The following is a 20289-nucleotide window of genomic DNA, read 5'->3' on the forward strand; positions in this document are numbered from 1 at the left end:
TGATGTCTTGTTCTTTGATCATGAATTCAAATGGGAATCTTCTGACTTTCCTTATCATGTCCTAATGGACCCCTCCATATGGCTTTTCTTTGTCCTTTGAAATTATCAAGCTAGACCATGGCTTAATGCTTTACTGAACCCATCTGTCTCACACTGCCACATCATCAACCTTACTGAACAAAGGAATTAATGATTGTGGCTATGTAATACTAAATAGGATATTTCATATTTTTCTAAAATAAAATACGGAAAACGAATTACTTTTGATGGAGAAAATGAAAGCCACATTGACTGTGTTTCTGAAAAACATGAATAGGCTCAGCTTTGGGTCTAAAAACAGTGACTTCAAAGTAGGATGACCAAGATAGTCCCACCTTCTAATGGTTGTTCCAATATAAACACTAACAGTTCATTACTCTCCTCAGTGTTCTGGTTTGTATTGTTAACCTGCTTCAAGGATCTGATATAGTCACTGACTCTGGAGAAAATTGTCATCAGTAGCTAGCTACTATTCTTTCTGTACCCCCATGTGCTCATAAGAGCAGAGTGCCACACTACTTTTACCACTACCTATAGGGCTTGATCTCAAAAAATAATCTCACCATGTCAGCCTGGCCTGCATTCTACTCTGTAATTTTCTACCTTACATTCTTCCTAAAACACTTTTTTTCATTTACCTAGTTGAATCAAGGGCTGAGTTTGGATTAATGAATTTAAATTAAGCCCAAACTGAACAAATGCGAGATACATGCCAGTCCCTCTACATGTTGAGATCTCCCCTACTGTTTTCTATGGTATTGTTCTCCCAAGTATAACCATATTTTTGAAGCTAGAGAATCTGGTTTATGATCCCCATGTCCAAATTTTAGATAGGGCTCTTTTCATCACATCAGTTATATAATACTTGTTTGCCTGCCAGATAAAGAGACCTGGACCAATGAAATTAAGTCCACTATGGAAGGAAAGGTAGCCCCTTTAAGGTCTGTTGTATGGAATGGTCAGAAACCCCTGATTCTAACTACTATGACATCAGGGATCAAATATCACAGGGACTAGCTATAGACACAAGTAAATCTTTCTTTTCAAGCTTCACGGAAATCACACTTTCAAGAGTCATGATTTTCTTTTTTTGTTTTGTTGTGGTTTTTTGTTTTATTTTAAAGAAGATTTCAAAAACAAAGCAGAAAAGGAGAGCCCAAAGACAAAAGAAAGATATTTAAACAACAGAGGAGAAATACTGGGTCTGTGTAATTTTTCCTAATTGTATCAACCTGTCTTTCCAAATACCTAATCTTGTCTCATCTCTAACATTATCGATCCAGGATCCTCCACTCTCCAGAGGTAGTTGTGGACATAAGCTGAAACTTAGGAATGAGTCATGGTGTGTATTTCACATATTACTTAATCTTTATTATTTTTTTAAATCAGAAAGAGCAATGTTTTATAGTCTGCAACAAATTGCCCTATGTCAAAATATCTCTATCAAAGTAGCAATGTAAAAATATCCTTGATTGCAATATGGCCCAATCAAAATGGCCATGTCTCAATGTTATATGCCCACCCATAACCAGTGTGGCTATAAGAATAAGCTCTGTGTAGATCTGGTGTGGATCCACTGTTAAAGTGATAAAATGCCGATTTCTTGTTTCAGTGTCCATAATTACTACAACTTACTTTTATACTAATGCCCTCACTCAAAGTATACTTTAAGTATCAAGTATTTACCAATTGATTTGTATGTATTAGCTTACCTCCAAAACGTTCTGCAGTATACCATGACAATTTGATGCTGCAACTCTCTATATTCAGTCTAAGTATTATGTGTCTGTGTTACTTTTGTCAACTGTGTTTTCTCTGTGTATGTTTTCCAACTAAGACAATTGGAAGGGGGATTTATATTTAATGCTTTTGGCTAAAAAGGTCCCTTAATACTTAGAATGGCAGCTAAAAAGAATCTTCCATTTGCATTTTCCCTTCAGTAAGTCATTCTCCATCACTGATAGATGATAGATAGATGATGATGATAGATGATAGATAGATGATAGAAATGTGAGACAGATTTTCTTTTTTTTTTTCAAAGATTTTATTTATTTATTCATAGAGACGCAGAGAGAGAGAGAGGCAGAGACACAGGCAGAGGGAGAAGCAGGCTCCATGCAGAGAGCCCGACGTGGGACTCGATCCAGGGTCTCCAGGATCACGCCCTGGGCTGCAGGCGGCACCAAACCGCTGCGCCACCAGGGCTGCCCTGAGACAGATTTTCTAAGTTATCAGTATAAGTAAGCATTTGCCTTTTAGCAATACTTTGCCATTTTTAAGAATCAAGCCTGGAGATTTTTATTATTATTTTATTATTATTATTTTATTATTATTGTTATTAAATTTTGATTTGCCAATATATAGTATAACACCCACTGCTCATCCCATCAAGTGCTCTCCTCAGTGCCTGTCACCCAGTTACCCCATTCCCCCAGTAGTCTCCCCTTCCACTACCCTTTGTTCGTTTCCCAGAGTTAGGAGTCTCTCATGTTTTGTCACCCTCTCTAATTTATCTTGAAATTTAAATATTTAGCAATGTAGAATCAATGTGGGCTATGGTGTTTCAAATTTCCTTAAACTCATGGCTAAACCTTTCCTTACTCCCTTAAAAAAAATCTATGTGCAGAACAGCTGGAGCTCATCCCATCAGAGTATCCTTTCTGGAAGTCCTGTATCTCCACCACCAAAGTTCTTTGGAAGAAAATTACATGTAAGTTCTCTTAAAAGGACAGTTAAAGGGATCCCTGGGTGGCGCAGCGGTTTGGCGCCTGCCTTTGGCCCAGGGCGCGATCCTGGAGACCCGGGATCGAATCCCACATCGGGCTCCCGGTGCATGGAGCCTGCTTCTCCCTCTGCCTATGTCTCTGCCTCTCTCTCTTTCTCTCTCTGTGACTATCATAAATAAATAAAAATTAAAAAAAAGGACAGTTAAAGCTTGTAAATACTGAAAAAGAAACCAAACTCAATCTTATTTAGAAGGAATTTTAGTAGACAGTTTATTGTATTTATTTTTCAGTAGGAGGTGGGGTTGCAGAGAAGAAGAAGCCAGAGATAACAATGTTTCTAACCATAAATATTACATAGCTAAATGTATTTATGGCAGATAACTCTTTGACACATTTCCTGAGAAAAAGTCAGCACTAACCAAATTAATCTGTAACATTTTTTAAATTGTATTTCCTTCATTTATCTAAATATCAAAGTAATTTTTCAAACATTCTAAGGAAGAATAGAAAATATTTCCTAACAAAGACCCTAGTTTTAGTGAGAAATTGAATAAAAGGAGAATGGTTTTCTTTGTTTTATGAGGATGCCATTTTTTAATTATATCTGTTATATCAATATAATGTGAATTCTGGATGATTTCATTTATTTGCTTCCTGTAGAATATAGTAACAATCCATTTTACTGTAACACTTAACACTATGTATTTTATTTTTAAATTATCCTGAAATATTTCATATTGATTTTTTCATTTAAAATAGCTTTATGATTCATGAAACTAAAGAGGACAATCCTTACATTTATCCATCTTATAACTGCAATGGCTCTCTGGAAACAGCTAAACCTAAAGCAAATTATGGGAACAACTATTCTTCACATGTTTGAAGCCACTCTTGGTATGTACCATACATTTCAGTTCTATATGTGGTTATCATCACCATAATTCAAGTAAAAGTAACACAATAAACACTAAGACTTTGCTATAGCAAAATGATATGAAGATATCAGTTGAGATGAAGATGGAAAACTTATCTTATACGACTTGCTACTACTATTATTTCATTTGTAAAATGACATTAGGATATATGAGTCAAAGGTATAGTATATTGAATGCTCCATATGTATGAATATACTTTGTTTATAAAGTATTTGAAGTATTATATACATAAACTATATATGAGTCATATAAGAAATATAAGTAAAAATAGTCTGTGTAATACTTTATATGTGTTAAGGTACTATATATGCATATATATTTTATTTAAAGTTGCAATTTTTAGAAAGGAGATTTTTTTTTAATTTTTTAATTTATTTATGATAGTCACAGAGAGAGAGAGGCAGAGACATAGGCAGAGGGAGAAGCAGGCTCCATGCACCGGGAGCCCGATGTGGGATTCGATCCTGGGTCTCCAGGATCGCGCCCTGGGCCAAAGGCAGGCGCTAAACCACTGCGCCACCCAGGGATCCCCTAGAAAGGAGATTTGATATCAAAGGAAGACTGGTTAAATGCCATGAGACTAATTCAGAGGTCAGAATGGTCTTATGTTATTACAATCATTAACTTACCATAATTTAGCAAGGCAATTGTTATTTCATGTTTTAGTATACTTTAATACATTAAATGGTACATTACTCAAGCTAATGCTGAACACTAGGTAATTTCTGATCTTTAGTTACAAAACATATTAAAAATTGAAATTAAGGGCAGCCCGGGTGGCTCAGTGGTTTAGAACCCAGGGTGTGATCCTGGAGACCCAGGATCGGGTCCCCTGTCAGGCTCCCTGCATGGGGACTGCTTCTCCCTCTGCCTCTGTCTCTGCCTCTCTCTCTCTCTCTCTCTCTCTGTATCTCTCATGAATAAATAAAATCTTTAAAAAATTGAAATTGAGTGCAAACTGTGTTTCTCTGTACAAGTAGAAACAGCAATCAGAAAAAAATAGTGAAATGGATCATCACCTAAAAGTTATCTCTATAATTTTTTTGAAATGCAATAAATTATAGAAAAAATGGAACTAATTCACCAAAACTTAAAAACTTGTGTTTGTTCACATATTGATGTTTTTTGAGGAGGCATTTTTAGTTACGTTGACCACATGACAAAATAACCTTCCTCAAAAATCTGACTGGGGGGAGTGACATCACCAAGAGAGTAATATAGGTCTTTCCTGACTTCAATCCCCCTCACAAGAAGAACAACTAATGATTATTCATAAACAAGACACCATTGAGAGAATCCTATAGCATAGGAATGAAGTTTAAGCACCCTCCTGCACCATGGAGACTAAAACAGCCTGCATTAGAAAGGTAAGAGAAGTAGCTACACAGGGACCACATTGACCCTCCTCCAGGCCAGCACAGCACAACACAAAGAGGTCTTCCCTGAGTCTCCAGTTTCTCCAGTGGAAAATAAGATGCCAAGGGGACAATTAGGTTTTCCAGAATTCTGGGGCCTCCTGATGTGGTCTCACCCCATGGAGACTACAGTGGAATCTGCACATATCAACTACTGGCGATCTTTTAGAGAGAAGGTAGGGGGCTTGCAACAACTGGTACACAAATGTTGAAAAACAGAGTTCATATCTGCAGTGCCCCAATAGTAATCCCAACTAGCAATTCTACTAGTTGGAGGTACCCTTTGATTAGAGACCTTGTTGAGATGAAGATCTGCCTGATTTGGGTCCTCAAAAGAGTTTTGCAGACTTTAGTGTCTGGTTTGCCCATTGCCAGGCAAACCCCCAAATGGGGAGAGTGTCTTTTGGCTACATCTGGCCATAGGGTCTGGCAAGAGCATATGGAAGCTATATAGACCAACAATGCTCTTGCTGAGATGCACATGGAGCCGATCTCCCCCAGAGCAAAACCAGTACCAGGCATGGAGTATTCCCCCACTTTGCCTACACAGTGGGATTAATTTATAGCCAAGACAGGGAGATTAATTTATAGCTCCCAGCTCCTCCAAACTGGAAAGCCTGTTTGTGAAAAGGGTAACATGCCTGGAGGGCCCCTGTTTATTCTGCCCAAACAAAGAAACTGAGACATTTTTCCACCCACTGTAGAGAGTATTTCCTAACCCCATTTCAACAGAATGGCTGGCAATAAGACCCTGAAGCTGTGTAACCCAGCAATGCTCAGGCTGAGAGATAGACAGGCAGAGCCAACAGAGAGCAGAACAAAACCAGTGGCCTTGTGTGGCCAGGGAACTTGGGGCATGTCTTGCCTTGAGGTAAGACAACAAAGAGCTTTATAAACTTGAGAACTGCTTCTTTATATACCCTAGTGGTAGATCCCACCTGCACCTGGAAAAAGAAACTAATTCATAGCCCCTCTCATTTATAAATATAGCCTTCAGTCTTCCTAACAAGGCCTAACCAGAACATATGGGAAGCTGTGTAGCCTCTCCAATATCTTGCTCACAGTGGCACTTGAACAGTGAGCACAGCCTATAGCTTTCCCCATCTGTAGAGCAAAACTAGTGGCTTCACCTGGTCAGGGAATTCAGTCACATATTTGCATGATTAGGGTCCCCAAACAATGAGCCCAGGCCCTGGGTTCCAATATGCTGCCCTGCAAAGGCAGGGAAGCTAATCCATAGTCTCATTTACTACTAAATATTGTACCCAGGCTCAACCATCCAGTAAGCCTAACCAGATATTCAGGGCACCCCCAGAGCCCATGCTACAGCTTCATATGAGCAGGAAACCAAGCCAGAAACCCTATCTGTTATCAGTATCACATCCCCTCTATATCTGACGTCAAACATTGAATGATTGCCTCACCCAAAATATACTCTAATAGCAGGTCCCACCTGCTCAAGAACACTACCAGAAGACAACCCAGAAACCCAAACTGCACTGAATGGTGAAAATCTGTCTCCACCAAAGCAAACTTATAAAGCCTGGAAGAAAAGCTCAATTACTCAAATGTACAGATACCAATGTAAGGAATCAAAGACAATGAAAACTCAGGTAAATATGTCACCACTAGAAGAAACTAACAAGGCTCCAATAATTTACCCTAAAGAAATAAATATTTATGAACTGTTAAAGAATTCAGAATAATTATCTTAAAGAAGATTAGCAACTAAAAAGCATAGAGACAATGAAAAAAAATTAGGAAAACAAGAAATGAGCAAAATAGGAAATTCAACAAATAGAAACCATAAAAAACCAAAAATCCCATAGTAGAAATATACAATTACTAAGGGGTGCCTGGGTGGCTCAGTCAGTTGAGTATCTGACTCATAGTTTTGGCTCAGGTTATGACCTTAGTGTCATTAGATTGAGCCCCACATCATGCTCCATGCTCATCACAGAGTCTGCTTGACATTCTTTCCCCTCCCTCTCTCCCCCCACCCCCCAGTAGTGCTCTATCTCTCTAAAATTAATATATATATACAATAACTGAAATTAATTCAATAGAGAACTTCAAAAGCAGGCTCAACCATGCAGAAGAAAGAATCACTGACTTAAGGATAGGACAATAATATTGGCAAATTGAGTTTAAATACAATATTAAAACAAAATAAAAACATCAACAACAACAACAAAGGATAGGACATTAGAAATCATTTCATAAGAGGAGCAAGAATTTTTTAAAATAATGACAAAGAGTGGAAAAAAGCCTACAGGACTTATTCAACACAATAGAAACATACAATATTCACATTATGGGAATTACAGAAGGATAAGACAAAAAAAGAAAAGAACAGAGAGCATATTTAAAGCAATAATCACTGAAAACTTTCTGAACTTGGAGAAAGAAACAGACATCCAGATCCGTGAGGCCCAAAAGATCCCAAACAGATTAAACGTGAATAGAGCTACATTGAAACACATTATAATCATCAAAAGTCAAAGACAAACAAAAAGAATTTTAAAAGCAAGAAGAGGAGAAGCTACATAAAGAATATTTCCATAAGACTATGGATAGATTCCTCAACAGAGACATTTCAGGCCATGAAACAATGGAATTACACATTTAAAATATTCAAAGAAAAAACCTATCAACCAATCATACTATACCTGGCAAAGCTGTCCTCAAAAATGAAGGACAGATAAAGATTTTCCCAAGCTTACAGAAGGTGAAGAATTTCATCACGAATAGATCCTCCTAATAAGAAATGCTCAAAGTAGTTATTTGAGTGAAAGTAAAATGATGCTAATTTAAATCATGAACTAGAACTTAATGTAACATTCACTCAATGGTAAACATTTAGTCAAAATTAGATTCTGTAACTTGGTAATAGTGGTCCATAATTCACTTACACTTCTAGTTGAAAATTAAAGCAAATGAATGTAGTAAAACTGTTACTACAATAATCCATTATTACTTATGCATTAAAAAATAAGTAAAGTATAATAGCAATAACCTAAAATGTAAATGAGAGGAAAAGTAAAAGTGTAAAGTTTAGGAATGATATTGAAGTTAAGTTACTATTGGATTAAAAATATGATTTTATAATTTAAGATAGTTTATGTAAGCCTCATAGTACCATAAGAGAAAAAACTACAGCAATTACACAAAATAACATGATAAAGAAGTCAAATCATACTGATACAAAATGCATCAAAACATACACAAAAATGACAGCAGGATAAGAAACAAAAAACAATGAATCTACAAAATACCAGAAAAGAATTAACAGAATGGCAACAGTAAGTCCTTACCCATAAACAATACTTTAAATATAAATTAAATTCTCCAATCAAAAGACATAGAATGGATAAATGGCTAAAAATCAAGATCCAACAATAGGTTTCCTACAAGAGACTCACATTAGCCTTCAAAACACACATAGACTGAGAATGATGGGATAGAAGAAGACATTTCAAGCATACCATAACAAAAAAAAATCAGTGGTAGTTATATCCACAAAATAGGCTTTAAGTAAAAAGTGATAAAAAGAGAAAAAGACTGTTATCACACAATGATGAGTCAACCCATCAAAAAATATAACAATTGTAAATATTTATGTGCCAAACATTGGAGCACTTAAATATATAAAGTGAAAACTAACAGAGCTAAAAGGGGAAATTAACAGAAATACAAGTGGGATTTATCCCCGGGATGCAAGGCTGGTTCAACACTCGTAAAGCAATCAATGTGATGGATCATATCAGAAAGAGAAAAAACAAGAACCATACGATCCCTTCAATAGATGCAGAGAAAGCATTTGACAAAATACAGCATCCATTCCTGATCAAAACTCTTCAGAGTGTAGGGATAGAGGGAACATTCCTCAGCATCTTAAAAGCCATCTACGAAAAGCCCACAGCAAATATCCTTCTCAATGGGGAAGCACTGGGAGCCTTTCCCCTAAGATAAGGAACAAGACAGGGATGTCCACTCTCACCACTGCTATTCAACATAGTACTAGAAGTCGTAGCCTCAGTAATCAGACAACAAAAACAAATAAAAGGCATTCAAATTGGCAAAGAAGTCAAACTCTCCCTCTTTGCTGATGACATGATACTCTACATAGAAAATCCAAAAGATTCCACCCCAGGATTTCTAGAACTCATACAGTAATTTGGCAGTGTGGCAGGGTATGAAATCAATGCCCAGAAGTCAGTGGCATTTCTATAAACTAACAATGAGACCGAAGAAAGAGAAATTAAGGAGTCAATCCCATTGACAATTGCACCCAAAAGCATAAGATACCGAGGAATAAGCCTAACCAAAGAGGTAAAGGATCTATACCCTACAAACTATAGAGCACTTCTGAAAGAAATTGAGGAAGACACAAGAGATGGAAAAACATTCCATGCTCATGGATTGGAAGAATTAATATTGTGAAAATGTCCATGTTACCAAGGGCAATTTACACGTTTAATGCAATCCCTATCAAAATACCATGGACTTTCTTCAGAGAGTTGGAACAAATTATTTTAAGATTTGTGTGGAATCAGAAAAGACCCTGAATAGCCAGGGGAATATGAAAAAGAAAACCATAGCTGGGGGCATCAAAATGCCAGATTTTAGGTTGTACTGCAAAGCTGTGGTCATCAAGACAGTGTGGTACTGGCACAAAAACACACATACATCAATGGAACAGAATAGAGAATCCAGAAGTGGACCCTCAACTTCATGGTCAACTAATATTCGACAAAGGAGGAAAGACTATCCACTGGAAAAAAGGCAGTCTCTTCAATAAATGGTGCTGGGAAAATTGGACATCCACATGCAGAAGAATGAAACTAGACCACTCTCTTGCACCATACACAAAGTTAAACTCAAAATGGATGAAAGATCTAAATGTGAGACAAGATTCCATCAAAATCCTAGAGAAGAACATAGGCAACACCCTTTTTGAACTTGGCCACAGTAACTTCTTGGAAGATACATCCATGAAGGCAAGAGAAACAAAAGCAAAAATGAACTATTGGGACTTCATCAAGATAAGAAGCTTTTGCACAGCAAAGGATACAGTCAACAAAACTCAAAGACAACCTACAGAATGGGAGAAGATATTTGCAAATGACGTATCAGATAAAGGGCTAGTGTCCAAGATCTATAAAGAACTTCTTAAACTCAACAGCAAAGAAACAAACAATCCAATCCTGAAATGGGCAAAAGACATGAACAGAAATCTCACAGAGGAAGACATAGACATGGCCAACAAGCACATGAGAAAACGCTCTGCATCACTTGCCATCAGGGAAATACAAATCAAAACCACAATGAGATACCACCTGACACCAGTGAGAATGGGGAAAATTCACAAGACAGGAAACAACAAATGTTGGAGAGGATGCGGAGAAAGGGGAACCCTCTTACACTGTTGGTGGGAATGTGAGGTGGTACAGCCACTCTGGAAAACTGTGTGGAGGTTCCTCCAAGAGTTAAATATAGACCTGCCCTATGACCCAGCAATTGCACTGCTGGGAACTTACCCCAAAGATTCAGATGCAATGAAATGCCAGGCAGGACACATGCACCCTGATGTTTCTAGCAGCAATGTCCACAATAGCCAAACTGTGGAAGGAGCCTTGGGGTCCATCGAAAGATGAATGGATAAAGAAGATGTGGTCTATGTATACAATGGAATTTTACTCAGCCATTAGAAACGACAAGTACCCACCATTTGCTTCGAGGTGGATGGAACTGGAGTGTATTATGCTGAGTCAAATAAGTCAATCAGAGAAGGACAAACATTATATGGTCTCATTCATTGGGGGAATATAAAAAATAGTGAAAGGGAATAAAGGGAAAGGAGAGAAAAAGAGTGGGAAATATCAGAGAGGGTGAGAGAACATGAGAGACTCCTAACTCTGGGAAACGAACAAGGGGTGGTAGAAAGGGAGGTGGGCAGGGGGTGGGGGTGACGGGCACTGAGGGGAGCCCTTGATGGGATGAGCACTGGGTGTTATTATATATGTTGGCAAATTGAACACCAATAAAAAATAAATTTGTAAAAAGCAAAACAAAACAAAAACAGAAATACAACAATAGTTAATGACATAATATCCCATTCTGAAAAATAGATTATTGAGACAGAAACTCAATTACGAAACAATGGATTTGAACAACCCTGTAGACCAAATGGACCTAACAGATATATGCAGAACATTCTGTTCAATAACAACAGTATACACATTCTCAAAGGCATATAGATCATTTTCTAAAAGAGATCATATATTAGGTCACAGAATAAGTCTCATCAAATTCAAGAGGACTGAGTTCAGATCAAGTATTTTCACTTACCACAATAGAATGAAACTAGAAATCAATAATAAGAAAAAAACTGGAAAATTCACAAATAAAATGAAATTGAACAACACTCTCTTGAAAAATCAATAGATCAAAGAAGAAATTAAAGAAGAAATAAATATAAAATTCTTCAGAAAAATGAAAATGGAAACCTAAAATACTAGACTTATGGCTTTCAGCAAAAACAGGTCTAAGAGGAATCTTCATTACAACAAATGCCTAAATTTTTAAAAAAGCAAGAAAGAGGAGGGTGGGGCAAGATGGTGGAAGAGTAGGATTCCTCAACTCACCTGGTCCCACCAACTTACCTAGATACCTTTCAAAGCATCCTGAACACGTACAAATTCGACCTGAGATTTAAAGACAGAACAGCCAGAACTCTACAGAGAGAAAAGTTTTTGCTGCTAGCAAAGTAGGAAGGCGGAAAAATAAATAAATTAATTAAAAAGAATCAAGTTGGGGAGGGGCACTGTGAGGAACCAGGCTAAAGCTGAGCACCCAGAGCCTCCTGGACAGGAAAACCCAGTCCTGGAGAAGAGGGAAATTTAAAAATTCATGCTGGATTTTTCCCAGCCAGAAAAGTGCTTAGCAGGGAAATGTGGCAGCCTCTCAGGAGGGGCAGTGAAGCCTCCAGATTCCCTGAGTCACTATTAGAGGAGGTGCACCCAGGGGAAAGCACAAAGTGGATCGCAGACTGATCTTGATAAGGGGCTGGAGTGGGCAACCCGAGGCATTTGGGAAAAGCCAGTAGGATAGGCAGCCAGATGCAGGCAGAGGTGCAGCTTCAGGAGCCCCCATGCTTTCAGGAGCTGCCACGCCCCCCAGGAGCCTGATTCCAGCAGCATAGGGCCCTGGATACCAGGGCCCTCAAGCGGACAAAGCCAGGGATCCTACATTCCCCCAGGGACAGGTGGATATGGGGAGGCCCCAGGAGAGTGATAACTCTCCTGCTACTGGGCAACCCACAAGTTGTGCAGATCAGTGAACCCCAGCCAGCCCCAGGAACATCTATGCCAATGCGGACTGGGAGACTGCATTGGTTACTAGCAGGGAGCTGACTCCAGAACTGGAGACCTGGCTGCCGCCATTGTTGTTTTCCTCATTTTTCACCTTGTGCCTGGGAGGGGTGGGGCAACCAGGGAACAAAGGACTCCCAAGATAAACAGTACACAATGAGCATGGCACCTGTCAGGGGACGGGGCATCTTTGCCAAGGCACACACACCTGAGGATCAGCACAGCAGACCCCTCCCACAGAGGACCAGCTAGAAGGACAGGGGAAGCAAGTTCTTGACCAAGCAGCACTGGAAAGCTACAGAACCAAGGGAAAATCAAGGGAATATATTGTATAGAACTAGAGTCTATGTAGTCCACCCCATTTTATTAATTTTTGTTTTTTTCCCTTTGTCCATTACAATTTGTTTTCATATCAGACTAAAATTTTCCAGTATTTTGTCTCTTTCCCACCTTAACTGCAATATTTTACCAGCTATTCATTTTTAAGTTTCTTCCTTTTTGACTTTAATATTTCTACAATTACAGATCTTAGATATATTTTTCAATTCTGGATTCCCTTCAACATATTCAACTTAATTTTGGGAGATATACAAGATATGTGTTTTTGTTCTGTTTTCTTTGTTTGTTTGTTTGTTTTGTTTTCTCAGCCCTTTTTTGTTCTACAATGGTGGAAGTTAATACCTTCTAAAACAGGACCAGCATGCACCCAGAAACAAGTGGAATATCATACTGGTTCATTCTGTGAGACTATATTCTCTCTTCATTCCATTCTTCTCCCCTTTTTATCTTGTTTATGTTTTGGTGGTCAATGTTGTGGATTTCTACAAGTATTGCTGGTTTATATAAATTTGAGATTGAGTATCTTCTAACATACAGAACTTAATACACACAGAACCAAGAGGATCAACCTCTAGGACCCCTCAAGTAGACTACATTCTCTACTTCCACTACCACTTCTTCACCACCATCTCCCACTCTCCCTTTTTTTCTATTTTTTTCTCTTTTTCCTCTTTGCTTTTCTTTTTTCTTTTTCTTTTTCTCTTTTTAGGATTTTTGACCTTTTATTTTTTACTACTTTTTTAAAATTTGTTTTTTCACTTTAGTAGTCCTTTTGTTTTATTTTTTCTGATCCTAGTTTCATTTTCTGCTCTCTGACCTTGTCAGAATCATCTAGGGTGAAATTGACTTAGGTCATGGTTGATATTCTTGACTCAGCCCACTAAGACAGCCACTCTGCACTGAACAAAATGACTCCAAGGAAGAATTCACCAGAAAAGAAAATCAGAAACAACACTCTACTAGAGTTACAGAATATGGATTTCAATCTGATGTCAGAAGGCCAGTTTAGAAGCACAACTATAAAGCTAGTGGTGGCTCTGGAAAAAAGCGTAAATGACTCTAAAGACTTCTTTACTGCAGAATTTAGATCTAATCAGGCTGAAATTAAAAATCAATTAAATGAGATGCAATCCAAACTGGAGGTACTAATGGCTAGGATTAATGAGGTAGAAGAAAGAGTGAGTGACATAGAAGACAAGTTGATAGAAAGGAAGGAAGTTGAGGAAAAAAAGAAAAACAATTAAAAGACCATGAGGAAAGGTTAAGGGAAATAAATGAGAGCCTGAGAAGGAAGAATCTCCATATAATTGGGGTTCCAGAAGAGGCCAAGAGGGAGAGAGGGCCAGAATGTAGATTTGAAATTCTCATAGCTGATAACCTCCCTAAGTTGGGGAGGGGAACAGGCATTCATATCCAGGAGATAGAGAGGTCCCCACCAAATCAATAAAAACCATTCAACAACTGGACATTTAATAATGAAACTTGCAAATTCCACAGACAAAGAAAAAAACCTTAAAGCAGCAAGAGACAAGAGATTCTTAACTTATATGAGGAGAAATATCAGATTAACAATAGACTTCTCCACAGAGACATAGCAGGCCAGAAAGGCCTGGCAGGATATATTCAGGGTACTAAATAAGAATAACATGCAGCCAAGAATACTTTATTCTTAAAGGTTGTCACTCAGAATATGAGAGAAAAGAACTTCCAAGATAGGCAGAAACTGAAAGAATATGTGACCACCAAACCAGTTCTGCAGGAAATATTAAGAGGGAACCTGTAAAAGAAAGAGGAAGCCCAAAGAAATAATCCACAGAACAGGGACTGAATTGCTATTAGGATGACAATAAATCCATATCTTTCAAAAGTAACTTTGAATGTGAATGGGCTAAATGATTCTGTCAAATGATGCAGGATATTGGCCGGATAAAAAAGCAAGACCCATGTATTTGTTATATACAAGAGACCCATTTTAGACCAAAGGACATCTCCAGCCTGAAAATGAAAGGTTGGAGAAACACTTACCATTCAAATGGTCCTCAGAAGAAAGCTGGGGTAGCAATCCTCATATCAGATAAATTAAAGATTACCACAAAGACTGTAGTAAGAGATGAAGAGGGACACTATATCATACTTAAAGGATCAATCCAAGAAGAAGGCCTAACATTCATGAATATTTATCCCCCTAATATGGGAACTGCTAAGTATATCAATCAATTCAAAACCAAAGATATACTTAGATAATAACACTAATAGTAAGAAACTTCAACACAGCACTTTCTGCAAATGACAGATATTCTAAGCACATCACCAAAGAAACAAGGGCTTTAAATGGCACACTAGACTAGATGGATTTCACAGATATTTACAGAACTTTCCATCCAAAGTAAACTGAATACACATTCTTCTCAAGGGCACATGGAACTTTCTCCAGAATAGACCACATACTGGGTCACATATCAGGTCTCAACTGATACCAAAATATTGGGATAGTCCCCTGCATATTCTCAGATCACAATATTTTGAAATTAGAACTCAATCACAAGAAAAAATTTGGAAGAAATTCAAACACGTGGAGGTTAAAGACCATCCTGCTGAAAGATGAATGGCCAACCAGTAAATTAGAAAAGAATTAAAAAGATTCATGGAAACTAAGGGAAATAAAGATACAACCATTCAGAATCTTTGGGATACAGCAAAAGCAGTGTTGAAGGGAAATACATTGCAATACAAGCATCCCTCACAAAACTGGACAAACTCAAAGACACAAGCTAACCTTGCACCTAAAGGAGCTGCAGAAGGAACAGCAAATAGATCCTACACCCAGCAGAAGAGAGTTAATAAAGATTTGAGCAGAACTCAATGAAATAGAGACCAGAAGAACTGTGGAACAGATCAACAAAACCAGGAGTCGGTTCTTGAAAGAATTGATAAGATAGATAAGCCATTAACCAGCCTTATTAAAAACAAAAGACCCAAATAAATAAAATCAGGAATGAAAGACAAGAGACCTCAACTAATACCAAGGAAATACAAATGATTTTTAAAATGTATTATGAAAAAAAATAAAAAATAAATAAAAACGTATTATGAGCAGCTCTAAGCAAAAAACAAACAAACAAACAAAAAAACAGTCAATCTAGAAGAAATGGAAAATGGATGCATTTCTGGAAAACCACAAACTACCAAAACTGGAACAGGACGAAATAGAAAACCTGAACAGGCCAATAACCAGGGAGGAAATTGAAGCTGTCATCGAAAACCTCCCAAGACACAAAAGTCCAGGACCAGATGGCTTCCCAGGGGAATTCCATCAAACATATAAAGAAGAAATAATACCTATTCTACTAAAGCTGTTTTGAAGGATAGAAAGGTAGGGAATATTTGCAAACTTGTTTTATGAGGCCGGCATCAACTTTACACCAAAATCAGACAAAAACCCCTCCAAAAAGGAGAATTATAGACCAATATCACTGATAAACATAGACGTAAAAATTCTCAGCCAATAGGATCCAACAGTACATTAAGAAGATTATTCACCATGATCAAGTGGGATTTATCCCTGAGGTGCAAGGCTGCTTCAACACTCGTAAAACAACCAACGTGATAGATCATATCAATAGGAGAAAAAACAAGAACATATGATCCTCTCAGTAGATGCAGAGAAAGCATTTGACAAAATACATCTTCCATTCCTGATCAAAACTCTTCAGAATGTAGGGATAGAGGGAACATTCCTCAGCATCTTAAAAGCTGTCTACGAAAAGCCCACAGCTTTATCATTCTCAATGGGGAAACACTGGGAGCCTTTCCCCTACGATCAGGAACGAGACAGGGATGTCCACTCTCACCACTGCTATTCAACATAGTACTAGAAGTCCTAGCCTCAGCAATCAGGCAACAAAAAGAAATAAAAGGCATTCAAATTTGCAAAGAAGTTAAACTTTCCCTCTTGGCCGATGACATGATACTGTACATGGAAAACCTAAAAGACTCCACCTTAAGATTGCAAGAACTCATACAGCCATTTAGCAGTGTGACAGGATACAAAATCAATGCCCAGAAGTCAGTTGCACTTCTATACACTAACAATGAGACTGAAGAAAGAAAAATTAAGGCATCAAACCCATTTATAATTCTACTCAAAAGCATAAGATACCTACGGATAAACCTAACCAAAGAGGTAAAGGATCTATACACTAAAAACTAGGGAATGCTTCTGAAAGAAATTGAGAAAGACACAAAGAGGTAGAAAACATTCCATGCTCATGGATTGGAAAAATTAATATTGTGAAAATGTCTATGCTACGAGGCAATTCACACGTTCAATGCAATCCCTATCAAAATACCTTGGATTTTCTTCAGAGAGTTGGAACCAATAATTTTAAGATGTGGAATCAGAAAAGACCTTGAATAGCCAGGGGAATATTGAAAAAGAAAACCATATCTGGGGGCATCACAATGGCCAATTTCAGGTTTTACTGCAAAGCTGTGGTTATCAAGGCAGTGTGGTACTGGCACAAAAACAGACACAGATCAATAGAACAGAATAGAGAACCCAGAAATGGGCCCTCAACTTTATGGCCAACTAATATTCAACAAAGCAGGAAAGATTATCTACTGGAAAAAAGACAGTCTCTTCAGTAAATTGTGCTGGGAAAATTGGATATCCACATGCAGAAGAATGAAACTAGACCATTCTCTTACACCATACACAAAGATAAACTCAAAATGGATGAAAGATCTAAATGTGAGACAAGACTGCATCAAAATCCTAGAGGAGAATATAGGCAATACCCTTTTTGATCTTGGCCAAAGCAACTTCTTGGAAGATACATCCATAAAGGCAAGGGAAACAAAAGCAAGAATGAATTATTGGGACTTAATCAGGATAAAAAGCTTCTGCACAACAAAAGAAACAGTAACAAAACTGAAAAACAACCTACAGAATGGGAGAAGATATTTGCAAATGACCTATCAGATAAAGGGCTAGTATCCAAGATCTATAAAGAACTTAAACTCAAAAAAACTCAACCTCAAAAAAACAAACAATCCAATAATGAAATGGGCAAAAGACATGAACAGAAATTTCACTAGAGAAGACATAGAAATGGCCAATAAGCACAGGAGAAAATGCTCCACATCGCTGGCCATCAGGGAAATACAAATACAAACCATAATGAGATACCACCTCGCATCAGTGAGAATGGTGACAATTAACAAACCAGGAAACCACAAATGTTGGAGAGGATGTGGAGAAAGGGGAACCCTCTTGCACTGTTGGTGGGAATGTGAGGTGGTACAGCCACTCTGGAAAACTGTGTGGAGGTTCCTCAAAGAGTTAAAAATAGACCTGCCCTATGACCCAGCAATTGCACTTCTGGGGATTTACCCCAAAGATACAGATGCAGTGAAAGACCGAGACACCTGCAACCCAATGTTTCTAGCAGCAATGTCCACAATTCCCAAACTGTTGAAGGAGCCTTGATGTCCAACCAAAGATGAATGGATAAAGAAGATGTGGTATATGTATACAATGGAATATTACTCAGCCATTAGAAACGACAAATACCCACCATTTGCTTCGACATGGATGGAACTGGAGAGTATTATGCTGAGTGAAGTTAGTAAATGGAGAAGGACAAACATTATATGGTCTCATTCATTCAGGGAATATAAGAAATAGTGAAAGGGACTATATATTATTATATTATTATTAAAAATGGAGAAGGTGATCAGTACAATGTTTTTCAATTAAAATAGAGAACTGTCATAATAAAGTCCTACAGTATTTATACATTCTCAAATCTATTTTTTAAAGATTTATTTATTTATTTAAGAAATATAGAGTGCTGGATATGTTTGTGAACATTGACGAACCGAGGGATAGAATCCTCTAGTAGACGTCCCACTGAGTGTGGAGCCCAATGTGTGCCTCTTTCTCATGACCCATGAGATCATAAGCCAAAGTCAAGAATGGGTCACTCAATTGAATGAGCCATCCAGGAATTTCTCAAATCTATTTTTAAATGACATTTTAAAATGCTCATGAACACGTGTTCTCTGGCTCCCTGCGATAGAAAAGTACATCTGTGAGTGGAGAATTTTGATCTTCCAGAAGTAACATGTCAACAGTACTCAAATAAAATTTCTTTAAAAAGTAACATGTTATGCAGAGAAAATGAATTCGTGTCATGAACTCCTATCATATAACAATTCTCTAGCAGTGACAAAAGTCTGGTTAGTATGACATAAATTATGTTGCTATAATAACATATAATGTGACAACACTAGTGATTTAATTTAACATTTATGCAATAATCATACAATGAAACCGGAATACTTTGTAAAAGCAATAAATTTAATTTTGCAGTTATACAGTATTGACATTCATCACTGTGCAAGACTGGAGTGTGAACGTTGGTAGTATAATTTTTTAAAAAAGAGATATTTGGGTTTTTATGTAAATTTGCTTCTGTAATGTTTATTTCTTACTTTAGTACAGAGATTCTGGATTGCATACTATTTAAAATTATCTGGAGCAATTTTATTACAAGTATATTATTTAGTGGTTGTTTAAAAGCAGTCAACAATTCATTTCCTAAAAGAAAATATTTATGTGTGTTGTTTTAAATCAGTAAAATTTATATAGGTGATTAAACAGGTTTTTAAAATGACTCAGGTATATATAATTAATTTTCTAGTACATAAGCATATCTAAACAAGAATAGAAGTTTTATTAAATACCTTTTAATTATGTTTGATTTTTTTAACCTCCTTGCAGAGTTTTTCTACACCAGAAGTTCCAAAGTCAAGCTACATTCAAAAAGAAGCAACAAATTGGACACCCAAATTCTGAAGAGCCAGATATCCCTTATAGCATAGGACATGTGCAGATAAATCCAATTATTAAAAATTTCCTGCAGAAAAAATATATGTATGTGTGTATTACACACATGCATATGACCATCTCAAAAGCATATTCTGAAAACTTTAAGAAAACATTATGAGTATGATCCATGCTGTAAATTATACTTTATTTCTCTTTCTGTATTTATGCCATCAATTATTATCTCTTTATGCCTTTAGCTTTTTGTTCCTCCTACCCCATGACTACAGAGCAAAACTTTCATTTCCAATAACAACTTCATTAACTCAGCAGAGATGGCAAATATTTATCTCCAAAATTAAGCATAACACTTGCTTACTGATTTATGACATATATCTTTATAAAATGTTCAATTAAATGCATAGAAGGTTGGTTTCAAATTGCTTATAGATAATACTAAATACTTTTTAGTTACTGGATAAATCTAGAGAATTGCACCAAAACATCGGCAAACAAATAATGAATTTTATTTGAAATATGCAATTTGATTATAAACTAATACCTTAAAATAAACTAAGAATTGCTAAATGATTTCTGTAAACTGAGTGGAATGATTCCAAGGTCTACATTCCT

General features: G+C 37.1%; 1 long non-coding RNA gene across 2 annotated transcripts; it reads left to right on the plus strand.

The window, feature by feature from the left end:
• The first annotated feature begins 1036 nt into the window (after positions 1–1036).
• On the plus strand, positions 1037–20236 carry LOC106558421. 2 transcript variants are annotated; one of them, XR_005385973.1, is made up of 5 exons: positions 1248–1381; positions 2102–2279; positions 2666–2749; positions 3525–3659; positions 19612–20236. It is a non-coding gene; the product is annotated as an uncharacterized LOC106558421 (long non-coding RNA). The 2 variants fall into 2 exon arrangements; XR_005385972.1 differs by lacking the exons at positions 1248–1381; positions 2102–2279 and adding an exon at positions 1037–1241 and having other exon boundaries at positions 19612–20234.
• The last annotated feature ends 53 nt before the right edge of the window (positions 20237–20289 follow it).

Source organism: Canis lupus, chromosome X, assembly GCF_011100685.1.
Source record: "Canis lupus familiaris isolate Mischka breed German Shepherd chromosome X, alternate assembly UU_Cfam_GSD_1.0, whole genome shotgun sequence".
NCBI classification, from domain to species: Eukaryota; Metazoa; Chordata; class Mammalia; order Carnivora; family Canidae; genus Canis; species Canis lupus.